A 12,895-nucleotide genomic window follows, 5' to 3' on the forward strand; every position below is an offset into this window, starting at 1 on the left:
GTGTGTATTTCATACCAACAGTACAGCTGCACTTCGAGTGCACACATGGCTAGTGACCCTGTTTGGGACAGCACAGGTCTAGAGCGCTGGAGAGGAAAGAGGAGGACCATCCAGGTGAGTGGGATGGTTTGTGCAAAGGCTCACTGATGGGAGTGCTCTGCGCATTCTAGAAATGTGAATTCCAGTGTTTCCGAGCAAGTTAAATCTATGCTTAGCTTCCTAAGCATCTTCCCATGAACTGCCTGAGTCTGTGCATCCTGATGGCTGCCCCCCTGGAAAATTTCCTCTGCTACCTGGCACCCCTCTCTGCCTCCAGTGATTAAAGAGAGCTAAGAGCAGACATCCAGGAACTCAGGCTTTCAGACCCACAGGGAGCATAAGCCAGCATGAGCCACACGTGCAGCATCAGTCCCATGCACGTGCAGCAGAAGCCTGGCCCCTCACCTCCTGACTTATCCCTCCCTCCCCTTCAAAGTTCATTCTCCACCGTCCTCACCTCTCCCACCCACCTCACTCTCTTCCTCACTTCTGACTTTACAACTCAGGGGCTTCTACTCTGCCTTCTTGACCCTCTTCCTCTCTGCCCCTCTGATCTGCACTCACCTTTTCCTTAGGACATGATGCAGGCTTTTCATGTAATTTATGAAGAGCTCTGCTCTAACCAGCAACCACTGTTAGGGCTGCACAGTCCTGTCGGTGTGTGTCCACATACCTTTGTCTTGTCAGTTTCACGGCCAATTTGTCCCCCCATCAGAGCTGTGTCTTCGTCACTGTCAGATAGACAGCAGGCAACTTATAAATAAGTGTTGTGGGAATTAAACATTCAAGGGTTGAAAGAAGTGGTATTCCCATGCCAACGTGACTCTCAAAACAGGACGGCTGAGTAACTGTACTCTATGGTCATTGTACATTTGCCAAATATTGGCCTGTTGAATCATTCCCTGAAGTCTGTCCAATTACAACATTAACTATGAATTAATTCTCCATCCGGATAGGAAATAATGATATGCGGTAATGTGAGCTAAGCATAGATTTAACTTGCTCAGAAACACTGGAATTCACATTTCTAGATGCTCCGGCCAGAACAGACTGAGACGTTCATTCACAGATACACATGCCCTGGCGGTGGGCATGTCCTAGATAATGCCAAGTGTTAGGGTCAGTCACTTTCAGAGATACGTGAAAGGTCAATGAATAATTTTCTCAAAAGATTTGCAATAATGCTCTATTCCCATATCACCCTAGGAAAATTTAATTAAAATAATTTTATTTTCATCCCTGAATGTATTTGTCTTTGCTTTGAGGTCTTCACCAAACAATGCTAGGGAAATTCCTCTGAAATTCTTCTGATTCATGGAAACGATGACTGTTCTACAGAGTAAACTGGTAGGTGCTAGGACCACTACAGTGGGTGTGTTATAAACCACAGGACCGCACCTCCACACTTAGGGACCTGGGTCAAGTGCCAGTCCACTGATAATTTGCAGGGTCACTACCTCTCTGAACAGCTTTTCTTTTCAACTGCAAAATGGAAGGAAGTAGACTTGCGTTTTTAGGTGAACTAAAAACCCGGTAGAAAGCACACATATTGCCAGAGGAAGCCCTGAGGAAGAAAATGAGGAAGAGCGTCTTCTCTGACCCTCCCTTCCTTTCATGAAGGGAGTTAATGGGGAGGAAATAGGAACCCCAGGAGAAGAGAACAGAGTTCTCAACAGAGTTGAGCACCTCCTCACCTCATGGCACCCAATCATTACCATCTAGGCAAGGCCTTTTCTTGTTTTATTTAGTTTTGCTTGTATGTTTCCTCTTCATCCCTGACTTCATCCCTGGCTCCCACTTGCCCTCACCCCAGATACTCACTAACATGTACTTGGATGTGTGTGTGTATTGATACACTTGAAATTCTATGATGTTATATTGTCTTTTTTTAATTTTTAATGTTTATTTACTTTTGAGAGAGAGAGACAGTGCAAGAGAGGGAGGGGCAGAGACAGAGGGAGACACAGAATCCAAAGCAGGCTCCAGGCTTTGAGCTGTCAGCACAGAGCCTGACACGGGGCTTGGACTTACAAACCACGAGATTATGACCTGAGCTGAAGTCAGACGCTTAACCAACTGAGCCACCCAGGCACCCCTGTTATATTGTCTTTGTATACATGTTAAATATGTATGTACATATGTGTGTATATAAATATATGGAGAGAGAAAGGGAGAGAGAGAGAGAGAGGGAGCAAGCAGTGGATAGGGAACTCATTATTTTTTTTACTTCTTTTTTTTCATTCAGCTCTATGTTTTTAGGAGTTCCGTGTCCCTGGTTAACAGTATCTTACATTCACTCATTTATTCCTCAATGATGGACACAGAGATAGGCTATAAAACTCAAAGGTTAGGGATGCTCTGGAGCCAGACTGACTGGTATCATTCCCATTTACCAACAGTGGGAACCGAGCCCATTCACTCAACCTCCCAGACTTCAGCTTCTCAATTCTAAAACAGAGATAGTAGTAGTATCTACCATGAAGAGGGCTGAGAACAAACAAAGTGCTGGGCCCACATAAGCTCCCAACAAGTATCACAAGTGTTAGCTGTCATTATCATCACCGTCATGATTATTATTCCTGCACCCAGTGCTGCATGGAGCACCCTTGTACACATTCCTTATTGGACCCGGGCCTGAGTTTCTCTGGGGTGTAGACTCCAGAGAGGGATGGCTGGGCCATAGGGCGTAGGCACACTTAATTTCACCAAGTACTGCCAAATTGCTGTCCAGAATGACGGCTCCAGTCTACATTCCCACCATCGGTTCCTGAGGGTTCCGGGAAAAGTTTTCTCAGCCAGTGAGAGCACAGATTTTAACAAGTCTTCTCTCCAGTTGCACTGACATCATCTGTCTGGGAGACTTCTGTCCAAATTGGGTGGACACGTGGCTGATTTAGGAGTCTGTGTTCTTCCACACTCCAGAGCCCTAAGTCCTGTAGTGATTATCAAATGGGCTCACACCTTGGGGGGCATAAGAATAACCCTGGGAGGAGGTTCAAATGCTTTCCTTTGGGATTCTGACCACACATCCTAGGAGAACATGCACAGCTCTCTCCTTAATCCCAAGTAAGAGTCCCTGCCTCCAGGAGCCACCGTTGCTGATGGACAGGTGTTTTCAGCACGAAACAAAAGGTGGAGAATCACAGTGGGGAGAGTAAGCCTGCAGTGGCTCCAGGATGGAGCCTGCAGTGCAACCCGATGGAGTGGGAAGATCCCCTTATCCAGAAAACTCTCCTATTGTCAAAGATCTTTCTATAGCCTGGATAATACAGGAAATGTCACTACTTAATTCAATCTTTTAAATTCAGCCTGTAATTTCTCTGGAAGATCATGCACTATCAACATGTTACCTGGGTTCTCCATTACCTGGGCTCCCTTGCCTGTGGCCCAATACCTGTCAGTACTAGAAGGTATAAGCATCTAAGCAGAAGTCCCTGAGGGACTTGGATGTTCAGTAGGCAAAGCGTGATAAATGTTTGATAAATTTAGGAGATGTGTCTCCGGTCCACAGGGGTAGTGAGTACAGCTCCAGAGGAGATTCTGAGGCTCACTTAAGAGTGTCATTTAAATTCAGCCTGGCACCTACACCATCATAAAGATGCTAAACCGTAAACAATTAATAGCTAACTGCCAGTAATCCAGGATCTAGGTCTGGAACCCAGTAACTTCCAAAATATCCCTTTTTATGAGAGGCAAGTCAGTAAAATTTTTTTCCTTCTGTGTCTGCCTCACAAGAGTTCATCAAACTTCAAAAACAGAAACCAGGTAATTCACCCATTGCCTCGCTCACTGGTGAGCTATTTCTTATCCGTGGTTCCTTTCTTCCTCTGAAAAGAAACCACAAGCCTCCAATTTCACTGAATCTGTTGGAAAGTAAAGTTGGCATTTGGATGTGGATGTGTGTAGCCCTCAGGGACGAGAGAAAGAAAGAAGAAGGCTCTGTGCCAGGTGACGGGCAGACAGTTTCCTGCGTTATGAGGTAATGGTTAGTGATGCTGTTTGGCTGGAGGCTCGCACACTGGTCTCTTCAGTGTGTGCCAGTGTGTGTGGATGGTGAAGCACATTTTGGGATGCTGGGGAAGATAGAGTAATATTTAAAGTGGCATAGTAATAGGTAACTAATTTTTTTTTCTAACGTTTATTTATTTTTGAGACAGAGAGAGACAGAGCATGAGCAGGGGAGGGTCAGAGAGAGAGGGAGACACAGAATCTGAAACGGGCTCCAGGCTCTGAGCTGTCAGCACAGAGCCCGACGCGGGGCTGGAACTCACGGACCGTGAGATCGTGACCTGAGCTGAAGTCGGCCGCTTAACCGACTGAGCCACCCAGGCGCCCCTAGGTAACTAATTTTTAAATATCGTTCATATCTTTCTTATTACTTTGACCCTCCCTTCCCACATAATCTCTTGACCCTGTAAGGCATATATTGGTTAAAGAAAAAAAAAAAAAAACATACTGGAATATGTTATAAAAATCCCAGCTGAAGGCTGGTCCAGTCCCAGCTGAAGAGTTAGCAGGAGGCATGGCTGGATGGGAATCTGAGGGACCAGAAAAACAAATAATCGGCTGGCTTAAGAGGGAAAGAGACCAAGGCCCTGTGGACCACTGTGAGGTCCACTGTTAGAAAATGGATCGGCCTGAGGAATGATGGTGTTTACAATGACCTCTTAGAAGGCAAGGACTGGGGCACCTGGGTGGCTCAGTCAGTTAAGCGTCCAACTTCAGCTCAGGTCATGATCTCACAGTTCCTGAGTTTGAGCCACACATGAGGCTCTCTGCTGTCAGCTTAGAGCCTACTTCAGATCCTCTGTCTCCCTTTCTCTGCCTCTCCCACATGTGCACAGGCTCTCTCTCTCTCTCTCTCTCTCTCAAAAATAAATAAACATTAAAAAAAATTATATAAGAAAAGAAGGCAAAGACTAATGTTGCAAAGGCAAGGATGAATTAAACAGGAAGCATTTGTTGGAAGAGCCAGATTAGAAGCTGATATTAGGGGTGGGGTTTCGGCACAGGAGGCAAGGACAGGTATCAGGTGTGCAAGGTTAGGAGAGGTTGGAATGAGTAAAATAACAAAGTAAAAAAGAGGTTGAATCTTGAGGACTGGACCTAGAGGCCAGAGAGGGAGGTTCTGTTAGTTTCCTCTTGTCCGTGTTTTCCTCCTCATAACATATTGTCTCTATCCCATCCCCTACTTCCACATGCAGAGAGCGGGGGATGCCTCTTCTGAGGGTTCATCTTCCCAATTTGGTGCCAAGTTGGTATCAGTGAGTGTCTCTGTCTCTGTTTTCAGGTGCTGCTGGGCCCCAGCTTCCATGGCCCTTCAAGTGAGGCTCTGCAATCCCCATCCAAAGGTTTGCCCTGACCCAAGAGAGACAAGCCCAGAAAGAGAAATTTAAGCTAACCTTGCCCAACCATTGGAGTTCTAGCCCCAGTTACTGTGGCCTCTCAACTCTCCCTAACTTTGACCCTCAATTCTGAAAAATGGGCCTCAGCCTTAGCTCACAAACATTTATTGAACCCCTGCAATGAAGCAGGCACTCTGGTCTTTACTGGAAATACAGTTACAAATAAGGTACTGGCCTAGCGTCCTGGTGACTACAGGTCAATGAGAGACAGGCTCGGGTAGACAGGAAGTTGCAGTAAGCTGCACTGAGTACTGGGATGGGGAAATAGAAGCAAGTAGGAGGGCAGCTAACCCCAGCTGGGGGAGGAAGGGTGGGGCAGGAACTCCTAGGGGAAGTGATAACCAAGCCCTCCTACAAAGACAAGTAGAAGGGAATCCAGCAAAGTAGAGGGTTGTGGGTGTGGACAGTGACGTTGGGGAAAGGAACAGTAAGTTCAATGGCCTGTAGATTAGATAAAGGTCTCAGGATCTGAACACAATTCAATATGGCTGAAGCCACAGAGGACCATGGAGGAAGGGCAAAAGATGTGACTCTAGTAGTAAGAGCCAGATTATGACCAGCTTACAAGTAGGGTGACCACATACATTTATTGTCCAAATCGAGGATTCAGCCATTGTAAACTGGGACCACTCTGGCAAACCAATTCAGATCGTCATTTCACTTGTAAAGCAAGTAAGGATTTGACTGTAAGTGAATCTGGGTCCCTCTCTCTGTCTTACTATACCAAACTTCACCTCAGTGGCCTGCCTGAAATGTAAGTCCCTTCTGTACAGAGGCCCTGGCTTACTCTTGCTGAACGTCTCCTGTGTATGCCCTACACATGTGGATGGAAATAATTTCTTGCTCAGCTTCTCTAGTCAATCTTATCCCAGGGTGGTCAACCAGGGGGTGCCAGAAGAGACGCTATCTAGAATCTGCCAAAAGCATCTTGTTTGCGTCATATGCCTCCAAATAAAACAAGTCAATATTTCTCACTAATGATGGGGTTTTGGAGTGCTGGGGGTTCAGAGCTGATGGCCAAGAAAGAATCCTTAAACACATCTTTGGTGCAAAAAAGATGATTTAATTAAAGCACAGGGACAGGACTCGTGGGCAGAAAAAATTGCACCTGGGTTGTGAAAAGTGACTGGTTATATACTCTGGAGTTGAGGGAGATAAAGGCAAAAGGGAGACTTCCAGAAGGACTTTGATATGCTAAAGAGGCCTGAGACCTTGCTATTGTCAAGCTAAGTAGTTTATCCTCTAGTAAGGCATTAACATCAGGATGGTAGGGGGTTCCTAGAAAAATGTTACATTCTGTATTTTTCTCAAGTATTTGTCAGTGGGCTGCAGGTTATAAGGAAATTTTACCTGCCATTTCCTTCTTGCCTTTGTTCCCCACATCACTGTGGAGGGGAGGGTGATATTAGGGGTTCTAGGAAACTGTCTATAGGTTTCTGGAGATTAGGCTATTGATAAGATTGCCTTTTTCTTGTAATTTTCTAAGATATTTGTAAACTGATGAAGACTCATGTCCTGCATGACTGTGATCTCTATCAGTTAACCATTTGTTTTCTTTCCTTTCCTTTGTTCTTGGGCAGCCAGGCCTGCCTGAGGAATATCACACATATCCCACCTGGGGGGTGGGGGTGGGAGGTGTTGTTAGCTTGTGTTTTGCCCTCAGTTTGCCTTACGTTCCCTCATCACTAAGATTGTTTCATTTTTTACCAACACCTACATGTGCACTGAGTTAGTATCAGAGGTTATAGTTCACATCCAGGCTGCCCACTTACTAGGTCTGTGAACTCAAGCTACCTGACCATGAGACCCATTCTCCCATTTGCAAAGTAAAGAAAATAGAACCAGCTGCCCAGAGTTGTTAGGGGTAAATGAGGGAACACAGGTGATAGAACCTAACTTACTGTCGGATTTGGGAGAGATGCTCTATGAGAACTAAGAGAGATGATTCATTTTCAGAAATACCAAATAAAAGCTGTGCTGTCTAGATAACAGTATGTTTACAACTGTTTCCTATTGGAAATATATAGGAACTCTTCCCCCTCCCATAATGGAGTCCCAAACCCTTGGACACTTCACTGACTGGTTCTTCTTCCTCTCTTGGTTTCCTGAGCTTATTTTCATGGGCTTTGCAATGAGCATGCGCCAAAAAACGAAGGCCTGAAAGTCACTGAGTCACATCAGGAAATGTACATTTGTTCCAATCAGACGACTTTTTGCCTTACTTGGGTATAGGCGACCTCAAGGTAAGACTATAACCTCTGTAGTACTCAACCAATGAGGAATCAGGCAAGAGACTTGCATGCTGGGAGATAAATTGTCTGCTGTAACCGCCCCAAGTGTGCCTGTCCGTCAGACATCCGCTCTTGCAAGAACGTTGATTAAACCTATCTTCACTGTGCTTGGGGTCTCTGCGTCCCTCCTTTGATTGGGTAGGTGGCCTTTTATTTCTCACACTCAATATAACTTTATTTTTTTTTAAAGAATCTAAACTTAGCAGCAGCCATGAACAAGTACTACAGAGGAAAGAGCCTTAAAAGATTACTGCAGTTTTTTACGTTTGAAGGTACAATAGTTATCCACATTTTTCAGACTCAACCATGCTTACTCTGATTCTCTGATTACATGTGGGAACCTCATCTATGTATTTCTTGCAGGTACCAACTCAGGATGCTTCCACTAGGTGGGGCTGTGGTAGGTACATAGAACATCTCTTCTTGATAGTTTGACAGGGTTCGTGTCCAAAGCCTATTTAACCAAGCTGAGCCCTAGAATGCTGGCTCCCTGGGGATGCCAGGTACATAGAGGTGAAAAGCATATTGCTGGTAGCCTGATCCCCTCCCATCTATTGGCTGATATTCTATTCCACTGACACAGATACCTTCAATTCTTCCTCTTAACAAATTTTGTGAGCCACTGGGCTCTACTTGTCCCCTCAGCTAATCTAGCCCCCTGGGTGCAGAACCCAGGATTATAACCTGTTTCCCTTTGCTTCAGATTGTCTTTGTCATGGCTGTTCATCGCTGCCTTTATTGTTGATTTGGAAGTACCATATTTGGGAAAGTTCACCTCCGTTGAACCTTGGCCTCTCTACTATACTTCACAAGTATACTTCTATACTTGGATAGAAAAACAATCCACATTACAATGACCTTGCTTTCTCTCCCCTAGAGCCTGATAACCTTTAAATCTCAGTCCAAAAGGTGCTGCTTCACACTTTGGAGCCGACTTTTTTCCTGGGCGTACTGTGGTGGTGAGGACTGTGGTTTATAATGAACATTAACTGCACATCTGATAAGTCTTTCTGATGGTCCTGTTCTTACCTTGGGGTTCCCAGGATTACAGTAGAAGGAATGATCTTGAAGGGGAGTTAATAAAAAGAGAACTAAACCGATATGTGGGTATAAAGTTTGAATGGTTCCAATGAGTCACTTATACCATCCAAGGAATTCTATATCCTACGTACAGTGTTTCATCCCTTTCCTTTCTGTCCCAGGGAACCAAATTCACCACATTGACTAAAGGAAGTGTCAGTGACCACGAGACACCTTCCTCACAGGGAGTACATACCAGTCCTTTACATTACCCGGTCTTCTCTCCATCTTCACAGAATATGGGCTGACTTTTCACCTATGCGAGACCTTTGATTTGGTCCTAATATTATCTCTTAAGGGCCAGGAGTATATACTTTACTTACTTCCATGCTATTTACCTTTAAAATGTCAGGAAACTGAACACCCTGCCTCAGGAGATGCTATTTTTGCTGGTTCTTAAGCCTGCTGGTCACTTTTGGTCATCTGAGACAGCTGTCCTTTGTACCTCCTATTTCACACATATGAATCTAGGAATATATGAACCTATGTACATCCTCGTGCATAATGCTTTTGGTTGATCTTTTCCAAATTTCACAATACACTTGCTTCCAGGGATCTGAACCACAGGTAACTGGATTTTTATCTTGTGCTCCAGGAAAACTCCTGCCACTTCGGAGTTGCCTACCTAAGAACTCCTTGTCACATGGCTGAGTCATTGTATCCGAGTCCTCACTCTCTATCTGCCTACCTGCCTAGGAAACTTCCTTTCTGTCCCACTGAGGCTCAGAATGACCTCATGGACCTCACGACAATAATAATTGTGGCCTGAAGCTCCTGTCTTCAGACTCAAGAATTTGTAGGTGTATCCTTCTAAAGACTTGGTCTTGTCTTGAAGTTCCAATACCCAGTCTTTGAGACATCCTAAAGTATAAACTGATCCACTATTCTTCCCTGATCCCATCAGCCTGAAGTCGCAGTCATGATGGTCAAAGCCAGCTTCTCTTTGAGGCTGTGGGACATGGCACCTGGCACAATGAGGTAGCGGCAGTGGTGGGCACATAGCTCGAACCTGCTGCAGCAGATCTCCTGATAGCAGTGTTCCCAGGATAGACCTGTTCCTAAAATTCACAGAATGAAGTTTCCAGGACAGAGTTCTAGAGGTAAGGAGCAGGATGCTAATTCAGACAGGTACAAAACATCAGGGCCACCTAGCGGGAAACTCCTCCACCTTATTCACTGGTGTTTCCCAATATCTAGCCCAGGGTTTGGAACTTAGTGCTTGTTCTGTAATTCTTGCATGCATGAATAAAACAAATATCTAACAGGCTTACAGGTTTGAAAAATAAAATCTAAAAAGCTAAATAGAACTCAGGGTGCCTGGATGGCTTAATCAGTTAAGCGTCCAACTCTTGATTTTGGTTCAGGTCGTAATCTCATGGGTCCGTGAGACTGAGCCCCGTGTCAGTCTCCATGGTGCTTGGGATTCTCTCTCTCCCTCTCTGCCCACCCCGCCCCCACTCATGTATGTGTGCACCTTGGCACGCACTATCTTTCAAAATAAATTTAAAAAATTAAAAAAATATTTATAAATAAATAAATAAATAAATAAATAAATAAAATAGCAAAGAGAGTTCATTTCTTCTGTTTCAAGAAGAGAAAAAAATGTAAGAAGAATTTACTATTAAAACGGTGGTTGGGCTTAATCAGAGATGAAATATAAGAGGCAGTATTAGATGGTATAAACATTTGATTCTGACGTCCTAGGTTCAGATGGTGACTTTGATGTTTACCAGGCATGTCAATGTGGCAAGTGAGTTAGTTTCTCTAAGACTCAATTTTCTTATCTGTAAAAATGGGAATAATAATAATAATAGCTGCCAGTTGGAACTGTCATAGAAACGACATGAGATAATACATGGGCATAGCGTAGCACCCGGCTGCAGAGTCAGTCCCCATCATTATTAAGCTCTCATTTGTAATGACATAGTATTAGTATTACCTCACATGCAAACACCAGTAGTTTGGTGACAGCTTCCTGGAGGGCTGTGTGGAACAGTATGTCCACTGAGCATCTAGTCTTGGAAGGAAAAAAGTTTCATATCTGCCCTGGATACTACATGAAGGAGTAGTGTGTACCTGTATCACATATGCAATTCCTGGCCTGGACTGCAAGGCTCTCAAAATAGGGACTGTGCTTATTCATATCCATATCCCCAGCACCTGGCACGGTGTTTGACACATAATCGTTCTGTCAATAAACCTTGCGCAAATGTTCAACCTTTTCATTGGCTGGCTAATTGCTTTTCTCTGCTATCAATCCATATGATGGAGTATTGCATGATAATAGTATAGTCTCACACTAAATATTGAAGGAAACTCTAGTTTCAGGCAGGTCGTGGTGGCATATGTAGAATGAATACTCAGGCTCCAACAAAATTGTTCCACATTCCATAAATTCATCACATTCCAAGAAGGATTAATGGTATACCAGGATTCCACCACATGGCATATGAACACTCTGTTGATTTATGTGTGTCTCTCTTTAGAAGTCTGTTTTTAACAACCCCACTTGAAATCTTATATAAGAATTCCTTGAGAGTATTGTGGTCTTGTAGCAATAATCTGGAAATGAATCACCTATATTTCACAATTAAATACTGTAAAAAGCAACACCCAAAGCTTGCCAATGAATTCCTCAACTATCTTCTCTATGACCTATTGAAATAGCAAAGGTTTTTTTCTATCACCAGCACATAGATGATTGAAGACTCAGAGGGCAGTCCAATATTTTTTAAATTACCCAGCACCAGAATAATAGACCAGAACTTGAATTATGTTGTTTCTTATCTCTACACACAAATTCCAGATTACTTCAAAACATACAAGTATTCCTAACTTTCCACAAAGGTTATAGAAGGAAGAATATTCCTAATAAGAAGTCCTAGGAAAGAGGAGTGATTTTATTTTTTTATTTTTATTTTTTTAACGTTTATTCATTTTTGAGACAGAGAGAGACAGAGCATGAATGGGGGAAGGTCAGAGAGAGGGAGACACAGAATCTGAAACAGGCTCCAGGCTCTGAGCTGTCAGCACAGAGCCCGACACGGGGCTCAAACTCACGGACCACGAGATCATGACCTGAGCCAAAGTCAGACACCCAACTGACTGAGCCACCCAGGCACCCCAAGAGGGAGTGTTTTTAGAAGTGAGATGGTATTTAGTAAATAGAGGATGAAGCCAGTTGGGGTAACACTATGGCTTTGGATTTATATGAAAATGGCCCTTGATGTTCTCAGAAAAAAAAAAAAAAATGCATTACCTACAAACCTGGACCACTCTGCTTCAGCAGGAGCATCTGGTTACTTATTCAGGGTAGAACAGGTAGGAACAGGAACAGGGTAGAACAGCTAGGAACCTAGCTCTGGATGCAGCTGTGTGACTACTGGGTTGGAGAGGAACAGGATGCCAGGTGAGGGCTGGCCCAGTCAGAGTCGATGAAAGGAAGTGGAATATAATAGGTAAGGGATGGACATCCACATAAAAACTCAGTCTTGCAACTGAGTAATCATCTCTATACTACCTTCTTGGGAAAACAATTATACTCAGAAGACCAAAATTCCAGATCAGAAAAATTATGTGGTTAAGCATAAAATTAGGATGACGTCCATCATTGGAAATGCTCAAGGTATATCTCTATTTCACTCTAGCATATCTATTTTAAAAAACTATTTAATTCAGAAATGTTTTGATGAGAGATATGTTGATAGAAACTAATTGAACTCTAAAACTGCTGGTGGAAGCAGATTTATTTTTACAATCTTGAATGATTTAGCTGTTTAACATGCTATCTTCAGCAATCTAGAACAAAATAACACATAAATTCTAGCTTCAGAGAACAGAGAATTATTACTTTTGGAAAGTTAGAGAAACTCTGAATCAAAAACACTCTGGTGGCTTTTACCTAGATCCAGGGGAAGTGAGAAGATCCCAAAGAATGAGAAAGGTCAGCTTTTTCTTTTCTTTTCTTTTCTTTTCTTTTCTTTTTTTTTAAAGAACAAATAGAACCATGCCAGTAAAGTCAGATGAGGCATGAGATGAGCCATGAGAGTCCTATCCAGGACATCCTACTTAAAATTGCAA

This window comes from Panthera leo, chromosome C2 (genome assembly GCF_018350215.1).
Source record: "Panthera leo isolate Ple1 chromosome C2, P.leo_Ple1_pat1.1, whole genome shotgun sequence".
NCBI lineage: Eukaryota > Metazoa > Chordata > Mammalia > Carnivora > Felidae > Panthera > Panthera leo.